Genomic DNA, 14,941 nt, shown 5'->3' on the forward strand with positions numbered 1-14,941 from the left:
GCTTGAAGTATGTCACTTGATTGAGATGCAGAGCACCCAATCGAACATCCTTTTATCCATACGTGACTGCACATGTGTGTTTAACTACTCTGAGCGCAGTCTGTCTTCCATCGGAGAGTCTTTCGCACGCCGGATTCCCAGGCCATTCCGGGCCGTAGGAGGTTTCATTGAGGCCCTTGCCGGTCTCTGTGCCTCCTCTATTGGAAGTAAAAATGCCACAAGTACATGTCAAAAACTCAAAAAAATATGATTTTCATCAGAGGGGGACTTCAAGAATGGTATTTTTTAAGCACACTGTGTTCTGTGTCCTGATTGGCTATAGATAACTGTCAATTAATGTCCTCTGTGTCATGTACAGAATGCTTTGAGCTCTGCTTTCATTCAGTATTTTTTTTTTTTTCAAGATTTAAACTATGAGATTTTGAACATTAAATTTTATTAACACTTATGGATTGGTAAAATGATCTTTAAATGGACTGATTAACTATAAATAATTCTGAATAGAAGTTTAGAACTGCTGATAACTAGGTAAAAAAAGCAAAACAAAAAAAAAGTTCAGTAAAGCATGCTTGAAGCGGAATTGTACACATTTGCTTCACTCCCTTTCAAGCAAATCATCAAACACCATCATGAATCACAGGCATTACAGTAAAATTAGTTTAAATGCACTGTCAGAAAAAAGGGTACGGTTGGGGTACGTTTGTGAACACTTAGGGTACAAATGGTGAATTTGTACCCTAAGTGAGTCATAATTACACCTTAGGGTACTCATATGTACCATTTAAGGATAAAAAAGGTACAAATATGTTTCCAACCATCAGAGGGCCCATATTTGGACCCTTTATTCCACAAACAAAGGTACAATCACTTGTGTGACAAAAGTAATAATTCAAAGTGTATGAAACGTCACCCAAAATCATTTAATACGTGTTGGTTATTTGGAAAAGATGCACAAAATAACCAAATATATTTAAGAGACCACACATCTTTTATGACTAGTTCTGAACAGTACACAAGCACATTATATTTTATTGATTGTGCAGAGCATCAAGACAATAACTTTTAAACATGTATTAGTGTGAGCCTGTTTTTTTTTTTTTACTTATATAAGAGCTGTTTTAAGTTTTGCCTTTAATTTAGAGCAAAAGCACAATGTAGACAAAATTATTTGATGTTTTTAACCTTATATGGTGTACTTTAACTTGGCCTAAATTCAATTTAAATTTCTAGTCTTTGAGCTGTTAATTTAAGTTATTTTCTTTCTAATCATACATTCTCATAAAAAAGTAAATTTCTCTGTTACTACGTTACATTATGTGTACATATTAGTACCTTTTAGCTTTTGCACCTACACAGGAAAAATGAGAGAGTACTTTTTTCGGAGTTACCATCAGTAATTTTTATTTAAGTAGGTGTAAAAACGTAGAGGAAATGTGTTGGAGTAAACCAGCGAGACCACGCCCACTCTACTTTCTTAAGTTTCGTTTCTTCCGCCATTTTGTTATCCCGCTGTGGACGGAGGAAGTTAGAGGCTGTGACTGAGGTAAGTCTGCTAATTGCTCAAAAATAAGTTGGAAACTTGTTTTAAGCGGGTTTGGTTATTTTATCTGTAAGGAATAACTTTTGTGTAGTGGAATGCTGCTGTTCCGCCGTGTATGTGCCTGTGAGGAGATTGAAAACTACGAGCAGGAGTTTGCTAACGGTTAGCCTCAGCCGTTTGAAGTTCAGCTAAATGCAGCCATTAAATAAATTAAGCTGTTGTTTTTATTGGTGTTGTACCGCGTTCCGTTAAATACATTGAAATATATACATTTTATCACTAGATAATTCTGTCGCCGTTTTACCGATGTACGCTGGCGTTGATGCACCGGTTGTTGTTGCCTACCCCCCCCCCCCCCCCTTTTTTTTCTTTCTGTCTTTCTTAGTAAGGAAGCCAGCTACTTTTGAAACGACCAGCTCCATAATTCCTACTGATATTTCAGGTCCGTTGAATTCAATGCGTTAATCATTTTAATCTGTAATGTGTAGGAGTCCAAAAACGTTTTTTTTTACACCGCAGAGTATGGCGGTCCTTCCCATTTATATGTCAGCCTGCCTTAGCTGCTGTGCGCGCGCAGCCACCATTTCTCGAATGCAAGACAGTGACAGACTGTTTAGGTTGTCATGATCATGATCGCTCATCACTGTGTTGTTGATTTTGATCATTCTCTTGCAGAGATTATTTTTTTTAAATGGAGGTCCGTGATTCCAGATACTCGTCACGATTTCTCAAACCAAAAACTCATGTATAAATCAGGAAAAAATATTTTTTTAAATGAACTTCCAAGAAATAAATCTGTAGGTCCTTAGAAGCCAGTGCATTGTTGTCAGTGTTGTTTTTTTAGCAGTTCTGCAAATTCTGCAACATTGCTGTGACAGCTAGTGTGAACTGTATATTTGCCATTACTATTTTAAAATGTATTAATTTATTTGGAACAGGGCTTAGATCTGAATAAATGCTGTGTTGGTACCTTTTGGTGTTGTAATGTTTTTTCTTTTTTGTAATTATTTTTTTCCCACCAGGAAAGATGCAAGCTGTGCGTGAACATGTCGAACGCCAAAAAAAAATAAAAAATGTTTTAAAGTTTAGCTGACCTTCAAATCCTTTTGGGAATGCGGTGAGTGGAAACATCACAATTTCCAGCATTTTTCTTTACAGGAATCAGTCAACTTTGTGGATAAACTGTCAGCTGTGATGCAAACAGATTTTTTTAATTGCTTTTTAATTTAAAGATAATTTCTGTGCTGTATTCTAAACATAATTTTGCTTTGTTCACAGCTGCCAAAAAGTTCAACATCCCAACCTTGGACTTGAAAGTGTTTGATGACTCAAAGACAGAAGTTGATGAGCAGGTTTCTGATCTCCTGTTGAAAAACCCAAACCTTGGTGCGTTGGAAATTTGTCTGGCCGAAGATACAAATCCAGAAGGTGAAGTTTTTCTTTTAAATTGTAATTTATCTATTTTGTTTTGAATGGTTTTGGGTAAATTCCCCTTTGATGCCTGAATTTATTTCCAAGGGAAATAATCTGTGTTTTTGCTTTCAAGTACATGCTAAATTAAGAACATTTTTGAGCTGAAGAGTTTTGATTGTATATTTGCATCAATAGGAGTCTAAGGGTTAATGATTTATTTGACAGGACAGTGTGGGGAACAAAACACGGGCAAATAAGTATGAGTTTTTTTATCCTATTGCTGTCTTAGACAAGATAACAAATCTGCTAAACTGTTAAGTCGGTCAGTATTTAAAAATCTTTGTTTTTACTTTTTTTTGTTTTTGCTATCATACTAATTTAAATATTACAGTAACTGAAAGCTTTAATACTTTGACAGATCAGCCGAGTTGTCCTGCAAAGAGCTGCAATACCAGTTCAAGTGGAGATTTTGAAGTGGACTCAGATGACACCATAATATTACAACACAGTCCTACAACAAGACGAAGACTTGAAGACACCTCCCTTGCCAAAGTAAGTAAATAATCTTTTCACAAAGTAATTTCAAGCATTCAAAGTCAGGCTGTCTTTCCAATTCAGTTTAGTTGTCAAACAGTGCAGTAAGTCAGATCATCCAAACTAGTTTAAAGTTTTCTAGGGAAACAGCAGATTGCACCGAGTAAGTCACAACACATTGAATACATTCTGGAATGCTGTCCTCATCATACAAACATATAATTCTTCTGTATTTCCTTCAACAAAGCTCTGCATAATTAACAAGATATTGACTATACGGGCGACAGTGGCTCAGGTGGTTGAGCGGGTCGTCCAATGACCGAAGGGTTGGCGGTTCGATCCCCGCTCCCACCAGCCAAAATGTCGTTGTGTCCTTGGGCAAGACACTTCACCCTCCTTGCCTCCAGTGTGGCTCCACTGGTGTGTGAATGTGCATGAATGATCCTGGTGATGGTCAGAGGGGCCGTAGGCGCGAAATGGCAGCCACGCCTCTGTCAGTCTGCCCCAGGGCAGCTGTGGCTACAACAGTAGCTTACCGTCACCAAGTGTGAATGAATAATGGACACACTGTAAGCGCTTTGAGTGTCTTGAAAAGCGCAGATAAATCCAATCCATTATTATTATACAAAGACAGACATTGACTATGCAGTTTTTGAGAGGGAAAAATGTTTTCTGGGACATGGTTTCTGCAGTTCAATTGGAATTCACCTTCAAGTTCTTGACAGGACTGTTTTGCAGAGTTAACCGGCCTTAATTTCCCATCATGCCATTGTTTACGCTCCCGTTACCTTACAGTCCCTCACAACCCCCAAGCAACAGAATTGGCGTGCAATATTGGAGCTATCCAGCCTTATAGATGTGAGCCAGATGCCAACTCAGACGAGGAGAATGAAGACAAGCGCTCCGCTTGTCTTCATTCAGGGAGCTTGTGGCCTGCCAAATGTAGCTAGCTTTCTCAAATTACATCTTTTCATCTGCTCCTGATTCATCCCAATTTGAGAAAATAAATATTGAGAAACAGTTTTATTCTTAAATCTTATAACGATGTCATCATAATAATGCCACATTTTAAAAAATAACTTTCATTGGAGTGGGTCCCCCATTTTAACATGTCGCAGTATTTTTCTCATGATGGGCGCGTTTAAAAGAACACGTTTAAAACTGCACATCTGAGTATTCACTCAAATTGGGATGAATCAGGAACAGACAAAATAAATGCAGTTTGAGGAAGGTCTCTATTGTGACGCACCACATGAAATGAGGTGGGTCTGAGTCCCTCTGCTCTGCTCTATTCTGATGCGTCCACTTGCAGACAAACAGATCCATTAACATCTTCATCATACTTGTCTGAGCTTGATATAAACTATGGCCGGAAAGCTTCAATATTGCTCACCATTTTGGTTTCACCACTAATGTTAGTTTTAGGTTGGAAGGACTGTAAGCTAGAGGGAGAGGGCGTAAACAAAGGGATGATCGGACATCAGCAGAGGGTAACTACTGTGTCAATAGCCCCGCCTACAACTCAGAAGTTAATTTCTGATCAACTCCAAACCACTCTGCACAAACTGTCTTTAAACATCATCTCAAAGTGCTTTAACCCCAGTAATCAGTGCTTGCAGTTGTATTTTTTTATTATTAATATGGACTTTTAAATTTGATCCAATAGGTGGTTGCTGTCATTGGTGAGGATGCATCATCCGTTGAAGGTCATGTGAATGTCCTGCATATCCAGTACAGCAAGGTGCGAGAGGATATACTAAAGAAGTACCCTTTCTTGAAGACAACCTCAGGGGTTAGTGACATTTTAAATCAGTTCTCAGCTTAAAATACATTTTGAATGTCAATATAAGCTGAGACATCTGCTAAAATGATCATTAACAGCTTTAACTCAATTGTAAAAACATTGTAATTTTCCAAACCCATATATAAATATATAGTCATTCAAGCCAAGTAATATTTATACAATGAGATCACTAAAGGGAAATGGCAATGAAAGAGGCAAAAAAGAATATTAGAATGTTTTGTCTTTTGTTTGTTTTAGTTAAAGTGAATGATTAATTTTCTAATTTTTTTTTAATTTTCAGTTTGATGAAGTTGACCGAATGCATCCATCACCTGTCAGTTTAAGCCAGCGCTTCAAGGACGGCGTTTACCAGTATTGTGCCAAAGGTGCTTGAGCTTGTTCAAAGAAAAGCTCCATTAGCCAAAGTCTCCAAAGAATCAAGAGAAGAGAAGAGATGCTTGCAGAGGATCTACTAGGTATTGACATAAACGTAATCTTTAGTGTGTTTTATAGTTCTTCTTTTTAGAATTCGTATCAATATTATCTTAATCACATTTATGCATTTTATTATTTAAATTATGCATTTAAACTTGTTTATAAGTTTACTTTTTTATTATCTATTTTTAGAAAATGTAGAATGCAGTAGAAAGATTTACTTAAAATGAGGTCTAATGCTTCTTTTGTTAATGTCACAAGTTTTATTTCATGGTTTAAAAATGGTAACTGAAGTGCTATGTGCTGTTTACAATTGATCAAATGTTAAGGTTATAGTTACAATGAATGCAATGTGAACTGAAGGAAAAATATAGATTTTTCATTATTGTAAAATTGCTAATTGTAAATATATGCATCCTGTTGTGACACTGTAAATACTGTGAAATGTCAGAATTGTAATTTTTTGAATGTTTAATAAATGTGATAAACATTATACTGGTCTTTTAATGTGCTGTATCTGGTACAAATTTGCCATCATAGGGTACAAAAGGCTTGTCACTGGGGCAGTACCCTTAAAAGAACAAATTTGTACCTTTTTTAAAGGTACATTATGGTACCATAGCACTATAAGGTACAATTTAGTCCACAGAGGTACATATTTGCCTTTGAAAGGTACATACTGAAAGGGTACAGATGCGCACCTATATGAAAGGGTACAACATTTGTACCCTTGAGGGTACTGCCCCAGTGACAAGCCATTGTACCTCTAAAGGTACAAATTTTGCACATTTTTTCTGACAGTGTGGTAAAACACTGAAAAAGCTAATTTGATGTTGCCTTCTATAACTATAGCTTTATCAATTAAATTACAAAAATGCACAAACAAACACACACTTCCCCAGTTTAGTGTCAGAAAACTGACTGAAGTTTTGTACAGGAAGTAACTTTTCCTCTGAAGGCCTCAAAATCGCTTTTTATGTTAAATGTATTATCAAGTTTCAGCCAAAGTCGAGACTCTGATCTATGATGCCTCCCGGCGCTTGCATTTAAATGCTAATGCTTTTATTACCAGTCAGTAGACAACAATCTTAACTGGCAGGGCAACTGAGTGCAACACAAGTTAGGAATCTGCAGGAGAAACGTCTTAGATACAGAACAGGTTTGCAAGAGTTTTTGTTTTTTTTAAGTTAGAGGAAAACCTTAACTGCATAAAAGTCTCTGTCAACAGAATTTGTTGCATTTTGTTTGTGACACAGTTGCATCCGTTTCTCATGTAAAACCAGCACACCAACTCTTCTTCTCTCATGTCTAGGTTATTTTTTTGTCTTATTTTTAAATGGATTAGAGTTAACTCCAAGCATTAATAAGCAGCACCTCACTTGGCTACATCTTTATTATACCAGCTGAAGGAAAGAACACTGAAAAAGCAATGGTTAGGAGGGGCCCTCCTAGTCATGCATGTTTTCATTTTGTTAAATCCCTCTCTCCTCTTTTTACATAAGCCCTTTTTCTTGACCATAATAGCAAACGTCACAGGTCAGATAAGCAAAGCAATGAGATGTTTAAAAGGAAACAGCAAAAGGAGTTCTGTGCATTCGCAGAATTCAAATGAACCTTTGTTGTAGCTACTGTAACAACTTAGATGAATAGGACACTCCACATTGAACTATAACAACAAAGCAGCATTGTGTCTAATAAAAATCAGAGTAATGTTAAAGAAAAGAAAAAAAATTGAAAAAAATAAAAAAGAGAAGTTATAGACAAAAACATGTAAATAAAAAAAACTCAAGTGAGGCTTTTGATTAGCCTAGATTCTGTCCAAGCTTAATAGTCTAGAAAATTACGGAAAGGGAATACAGACAATGTTCCTTCAAATTTGACTACATATAGTTTTCCTTCTAACAAGTGAAAAACAGTTTTTTTTTATTCCTGTCTGAGAATTGTCTGTCTTTTTTTCCCTTTCAGAATCAGGAGCAGGCCAATGCCTCAGAGGAACTGCTGGGGGACAAACAGAATGAAGCATATGTTCACCTGCTTTATAATGCAGCATTACAGCGCCAGTACATTTCCTTACTCATTACCACATTAAGTGCTTCACACTGACATTTTATTTGAAGGGCAGCAAAAACATGCATTCGATTGTTTATGTGTGTTTGAAGGGAGAAATGGAGATGAATGACATCTGGTATGCAACAAACCTGGATATCCCTGTGCAACACCATGAGTCAAATGCCTTCAGTGGCTTCCTGCCACTTGGATCAGATTCAAACCCTTTAATTTGTCACACAGGGTGGTATCTGTGGCCTGTGTTACATCATTTACTCAATTTATGCATGAAGACAAAAGGAATTCTGGAGAAAGATGAATTAGATAATCCATGGTATTCCAGTTGGGGATGATTGGGACAAACATTAATGAACATGTCTGTGAAGGAAGCTGAATTCACTAGGAGAGGATGTATAAGTTTGCTGTTCAGGACAGGAGTTCAAGAAGCAGGAGGACATATTGTGCTGGACGTCACAAAAAATGGAAACAACATTGGTGAATATATTTTTGAAAATAGGCAAGAGAATTAGGTGACATGTAGATCCAAGGGAGGATCAAAAAAGGTGATTATATTATTTAAATTTGTTGCAAACAAAAAAAAAAGGAAATTGATAGAAGTAAAGGAAGATGCAGTACACAGAAAGAGTGGTACAGAAGTGTGGGGTAACCAAAATACAAGAAAAATAAGTCAATCCTCAAACAGTTACACATAAATTTAATAACCAAAGTGCACTGCAGTAAAAGCAGAGAGTAGGTGGAATGAAATTCAGTCACAGCAAGAGTATAAATGAGAGTTCATGAGAAGAACCATGAGGTCAAAAGAGGGCAGAGGTGAAGAAGATGGATGGGGTCAATAGTCCAGAACAATGGAGATTTTTTAAATATGTTGGTAAAAGGAAGCAGAGGGTGGAACCGCAGTAAAGGAGACCCCAGGGAAGATCAAAGAAAATGTTCATGTTTGTCATTAAAGGGGCATATTGGGGTGGTTGGTGTGAGTGAGGAAAGAGTAGAGGGAAATACACTTAAATGGTGAAGGATGCTTTGCTCCTAAAGGAAGCACCACAAAGCCAAAAAAGATTATGTGTGTGATGCTAACATTTCTGTTGGCTCCTTACTCTGTTGGCACAGTTTAGACCAGTGTTTTTCAACCAGGGTGCCGTTGGAGATGGTCAGGTGTACCGTGGGAAATTTCCCTCATTAACTGATCTAAAAACATTTCCCTCCAGGATATCAGCTCTGTGTTCATCCAAACAGGCCCTGATAAAACACTGAGGAGTTAGGAATATGAAAGAACATAAAATACTTTTTATTTGTGTTTATTTGATTCTATTAAGGACACTTTGATAAGAATGATGGTACCGCGATTTAGCCGGAGCTTTAGCTGTTTTCGGACAAGTCCCGCCCCTTTAACTGTCTCCACCAATCATTTTTGGAGGCTTAATCATATGTGATCAGTCTGACCAATCAGAAGTGGTTAAAGTCTTCACTTCCTTGTCCCATTTTAAGAAATACCAGCTAAAGCTCGTCTTTAGCGGTGTAGCTTTCCACAGAATCCGGTGTCAGACCGTGGAACAAGTTAACAAAACAATGAAGATCAGAGAAGAGAGTCTGTCTGCCATCTGCTGCAGTTTTCTCACTACATCTCCCATGATGCAACGGGTTAAAGTGACAGCATCTCAGCGTACAATGAGTCTTCCCTGTTAAACGTCTTGAAACCACATTGAACGCTCTTCAAACAGTTTTTAAATCTTCTTGATGAAATCAGAGGTCAACAGTTTAGTTCTCCTTCAAGGTTTGTGTTCATTAACAGCCAAACATCCCAGAGTTTGGTCCAAGTCATCTTTCTAACTGAAACACTTTTCTAATAACGTCTGGATTATTTTATATGTTAAACTTAAGAAGAAGTGATAACAACATTTAAGAAACAGGATTAAGGTGAAGTGTTCAACAGACACAATTAAACTAAATTGAAAAAATTTAATCATCTAAAAAGAAATAAAACGTTTTTGTTAAAGTTTTCAAAGACTTCATCTTTGATTAAGACAAAAGAAAAACTACTAAAACTTCAACATGTTCACTTTTTGTGTAGCTAGAGATAACATAAGTATATAGTTAGTTCTTTTGTGTAAAATGTATCAAACATATCGTGATCATATAATTTTTCAAAAATTACAGTTGCCTTTGCACCAACATTGAAAAATCTATAAATAAATCACAATATAGAAAGAATATATATATATATATATATATATATATATATATATATATATATATATATATATATATATATATATATATATATATATATATATATATATATATATATTTTTTTTTTTTTTGTGAGGTTAAATAAAATTGCATGTTAAACTGAAGGGAAAAACAACTACCAGGGTAAAATTTGAAACAATTTTGAGAAAATTAATACTGAAAACTAACTTAACTTTTATTACATCTTTTAGAAAAAACATTGCAGAGGGACTGTACATGAATACAGACAGAGTTTCTCCTTTTTTAACTTTTGGATGCTGGTGTGCTGCGGGATTTTTGTCAAGGTTAAAGTGTACCTTGGCTCAAAAAAGGTTGAAAAACACTAGTTAAGAAGACTGCAAATGCCACATGAGGGAGTGTCCTGTGTACTCTTAAGAAACTCAGTCTTCTCAACAGATGGGGGTAACTTTTGTCTGTAATGCAGTATTGTTGGACAAGTCCAGTTTTGATTTAAGTTTTACCAAAATCCTTACAGTAAAAGAGATCACAATCTCAACATAGGACAAACTGCTCCAAACCATTTTAAATGTTGAGAATTTTCCATCAGAAATTATTCTTCTTTCCAGTCATGTCGATATTTGGGTCAGGTCAACAAATCTGGTGATGACTCTCCAATAGTCTGGCTTGGCTTAGATTTGAGTAATGAGATCTGGACTTAAAATCTTCTTTCTTCAAATATTTCAAATCAGGCCACTTGGATGCATGGTGAAATGTTTCGTAAAAGAAGATTTTAGGTCCAGATGCCAGAATTCATCTTGGAGACAACCTCTCCTGGACAAATGAGAACCTTCATTGACGTTTTTTATTTTTGTTTCAATTATCTAGGCAGCCAATAAGCTATCAGAGAACCTCTGCATGTAACACAAACAGGATTTGTGTTCGGATCAGATGCATAAAGAAGGAAAGGAAGACATTTTCTTATTTTATCACTTTTTTCCCCCCAGGGGAGATACTCTTGCGCCAAAGAAAGTTACTGATGTAGCCAAGTGAATCTGAGATGATTACTCTTTTATTTCTATAGTTGGTAAGTATGGAAGCGATTCTGTAGCATAAATAAAAAGCAAAGTCAAAACCAGAAATGCTTTTTAATTTTCAAAATGAAGCTGCATTTTTTGACTCAAAAATAAAATGAAAAAGCAATCCACCAAAATGCTTTTTCATTTCCTTCCTCAACACAGCTTATTCTGTCACTTAATTAAAATTAAAATGAAAATAGTATTTGACATTTCGTTTTAAAAAAGGTCCCTGGTAAATGTGTAGCATAATTCATTTAGAAATGTTTAATTTGACATTTAAAATGGATTAACAGAAATGCTTTTTAATTTTCAAAATGAAGCTGCATCAAATGCCTCAAAATTCAAATGAAAAAGCAATATTTCAAAATGCTTTTTCATTTTATACTTAAAACCGCTTATTCTGTGTCATTATTAAAACGAAAATGCAAAGAGGGGATTGGATTTGCATTTTCAAATCCACCCTGCGCACCTTGTCGCAATATTCATTTAGGAAAAGCATTAGCAGAGGGGAGGCGGGGCGATGACGTCACTGCTTTCTCCGCGTGTCCGGCCGCTGAGAGACACACACACACGCACCAGGAGCAGACTGTGTTAGCGGCAGAGAAGACAGCTTTGAGTTGGTTGTGAACCTCTGATGACTTTACACAGCTTCTCAGGACTACAAAGCAGCATGTCCTTCTTCTGCGGTCCTCCTCCTGACGCACCGCAGACAAGCTTTTGTTCTGCGGACCGCCAGCTGCCTTCGCATAGCGGAGCGCGAAGCTCCCGATGATCGCTGAAGGCAGAAATGCTGCTGCGATCTGAGAAACCATCATATGGATTTGTGTTTCCAGTGGTGTCCAGAACAAAATAAAGACTGATGTCATTCCCACATATTTACACATTTATTTGCACCTTCGCGCAAAATTTGCTGTTTGATTTATTAAGAATGGTTAAGACCGGTTTTCAGGTGATCTTAATGTAAAAAAATGCAGCAGAATGTTCCTTTAGCTCCCTCTCCAATCAGAAGATGTGAATCGCAACCTAACTTCAGCGTCGTCTGACTGCACGGATTTAACAACATATGATCGAGCAGAGCAGCCCCTTAAATATAATCATAACTGTAATAAAAGCACATTATGAAGATAGTCTCCTGCAGCTTCGCGCTGAGTGAGTGTTTTTGGTCCAACCAGCAAACGTTTAGCGTGGAGAAATCTGCTGTCTGTTGATGGGGCTCCAGCTGTCATCAAACAGCAAATTCAGCGCGAAGCTCCAAATAAATGTGTAAATATGTGGGAATTGCATCAGTGTTTATTTTGTTCTGGACACCACTGGAAACACAAATTCATATGATGGTTTCTCAGATCGCAGCAGCATTTCCGCCTTCAGCGACCATCGGGAGCTTCGCGCTCCGCTATGCGAAGGCAGCTGGCGGTCCGCAGAACAAAAGCGTGTCCGCGGTGCGTCAGGAGGAGGACCGCAGAAGAAGGACATGCTGTTATGTAGTCCTGAGAAGCTGTGTAAAGTCATCAGAAGTTCACAACCATCACAAAACCCTCTTCTCTGCCGCTAACACAGTCTGCTCCTGGTGCTCGTGTGTGTGTCTCTCAGCGGCCGGACACGCGGAGAAAGCAGTGACATCATCGCCCCGCCTCCCCTCTGCTAATGCTTTTCCTAAATGAATATTGCTCCAAGTTTTGCAGGGTGGATTTGAAAATGCAAATCCAATCCCCTCTTTGCATTTTCGTTTTAATTATGAATAAGCGGTTTTAAGTATAAAATGAAAAAGCATTTTGAAATATTGCTTTTTCATTTGAATTTTGAGGCATTTGATGCAGCTACATTTTGAAAATTAAAAAGCATTTCTATTAATCCATTTTAAATGTCAAATTAAACATTTCTAAATGAATTATGCTACACATTTACCAGAGAACGTCTTGAAAATGAAATGTCAAATACCATTTTCATTTTAATTTTAATTAAGTGACAGAATAAGCTGTGTTGAGGAAGGAAATGAAAAAGCATTTTGGTGGATTGCTTTTTCATTTTATTTTTGAGTCAAAAAATGCAGCTTCATTTTGAAAATTAAAAAGCATTTCTGGTTTTGACTTTGCTTTTTATTTATGCTACAGAATCGCTTCCATAGATAAGGCCTTCCTCCACTAGCTTCCATAGGAAAGGTGATGGATGGACAGTGTTGAAAGCATTGGCGAAGTCAAACAGGACAACCTGCCCAGCTTTTCCAGTTCAGTTCCAGGGGACTTAGGACCCAATGCAACAGACTGATCCCCCGGATACCAGGACTTTGTGCAAAATGGAGTGGATTCACCAGTGAGTTAGCCTGAGAGTAGAGTAACCCAAGGGAATACTCTTTTGAAAACACAGTGGTTAATCAGTTTCTGAAACTAACAGAATGCTTGTCCATAACCAATATAAAAAGTGTTCCGAGCCTGTTGTATCACAACACGATACCTCCAATTTTCTGCAGGTTGTCCTAACTATGGCAAACTTTAGCCTTTTTTTTTTTTCTTTCAGCTGCCCATCAATTGGTCTATTACATTTTTGGAGCAACAAATACTATGACTAAATAGTGTGATTAAATAAGTAAAAATGTGCTGAGAATTTCATTGTAAAGTCAAACACCTTTGAACAAATATGGGCTAATTATAGGGTTCTAAATCTTTGCCATAAATTGTTTAGAAAGAAGGAAAATTTTGGACTAGAATCACGGAAGGATTGAAAAAAAACCTGTCACTTGACTTTTAGCCATCTTTAGTGATGTTAAGAAGCAAGAGAGAATGCTAAAAGAGAGCAGAGAGGAAAAAGGTAAATTACAGGAGAAAGTAGCACCAGTTTGTGTTAGTGCAGAGGTGGTTCCTGTTAAAAATGTGGGCTGCGTACTAATTACTGCATGTACTTGATGTTCTCCCTTGGCGATGGTAAGTGAGTTAGGGGAGTTACTGCTGCTGCTCCTATCATTCACAGTACAGAGCACACTCAGATTCACAGGTTGCTCCTGACTTTCTTTTAATAGCTTTAGCTCATTATATTGCTGTAAATGTTTCTGCATAAAGCGTTTTAACTGAGCTCTACCTTTTAATTCTGTTTTGCCTCCAGCACACCTTTTTTTTATGAGTAAACATTTCAAGGCCATGTATAATACACATTTGTAACATGATAGAAGGAAATTGTGTATTTCTATAAATGATTAATTGAATTAAACATGCATCTAAAGTGCTTCAAAGAGCTCATTTATTGTCAGGGCCAGAGTGTGCACGGGTGTAAATTGTATTGTATTATATTACATGTTTTTCCATCCTCGTGTTTTGCTTTTGCTTAATTTAACTTTTTTAATTTGCTCACACTGATCGATTTATGCAGTTATGTTTGGTTTCACATCATTTTGCTTCAGTTAATGTCTGAAGGACCCTCTAGTTTGTTTTTTCTGGTCAAGCTCGTCGTGTTTAAGCCCTATCATGTTTGTCTGCGTGACTAGATCTCTGTTATTTAGTTATTTTGTATTTTCTGCTTCATTGCATTATTCTCTTTCATTTCTCTCCTGCTTGTGTTTTTTCCTCAACAATAAATATTCTATTTTGACCAAATGGTTGTCAACATATGTCTCCGACATAGTATCAAAACATTAGATTAGCATTTGTTAAAAAAACGTGTTTTTGTGGTAAAAGTAGATTATTGATTCGGTTAAAGCTAATCATAAACTCCATGAACACACTGTGGTTGTGTCATCTTTTAAAGTGTCCATTATGTTTTTAAATGTTTGCAGAAGCTTTTAGCACCCTTACATGAGTCTCAAGACATGCTGCTAGAGTTTTTTTTTAATTATATTTTATGGTCAAAAACTGAGTGTAAGAAAAACACTTTTTTAAATCAATTGTACTCATGTAAAAAGAAGAAAGTAGTCATTGA

General features: G+C 36.8%; 1 long non-coding RNA gene across 3 annotated transcripts; it reads left to right on the forward strand.

Annotated features, from left to right (window-relative positions):
• Positions 1-666: 666 nt before the first annotated feature.
• On the forward strand, positions 667-6,152 carry LOC111948786 (uncharacterized). 3 transcript variants are annotated; one of them, XR_013647918.1, is made up of 7 exons: positions 667-1,543; positions 1,926-1,982; positions 2,060-2,657; positions 2,819-2,968; positions 3,372-3,505; positions 5,154-5,279; positions 5,572-6,152. It is a non-coding gene; the product is annotated as an uncharacterized LOC111948786 (long non-coding RNA). The 3 variants fall into 3 exon arrangements; XR_013647919.1 differs by having other exon boundaries at positions 2,563-2,657; XR_002874780.2 differs by lacking the exon at positions 1,926-1,982 and having other exon boundaries at positions 2,563-2,657.
• Positions 6,153-14,941: the final 8,789 nt, after the last annotated feature.

This window comes from Oryzias latipes, chromosome 15 (assembly GCF_053564925.1).
Source record: "Oryzias latipes strain Hd-rR chromosome 15, Olatipes_Hd-rR_3.1".
NCBI classification, from domain to species: Eukaryota; Metazoa; Chordata; class Actinopteri; order Beloniformes; family Adrianichthyidae; genus Oryzias; species Oryzias latipes.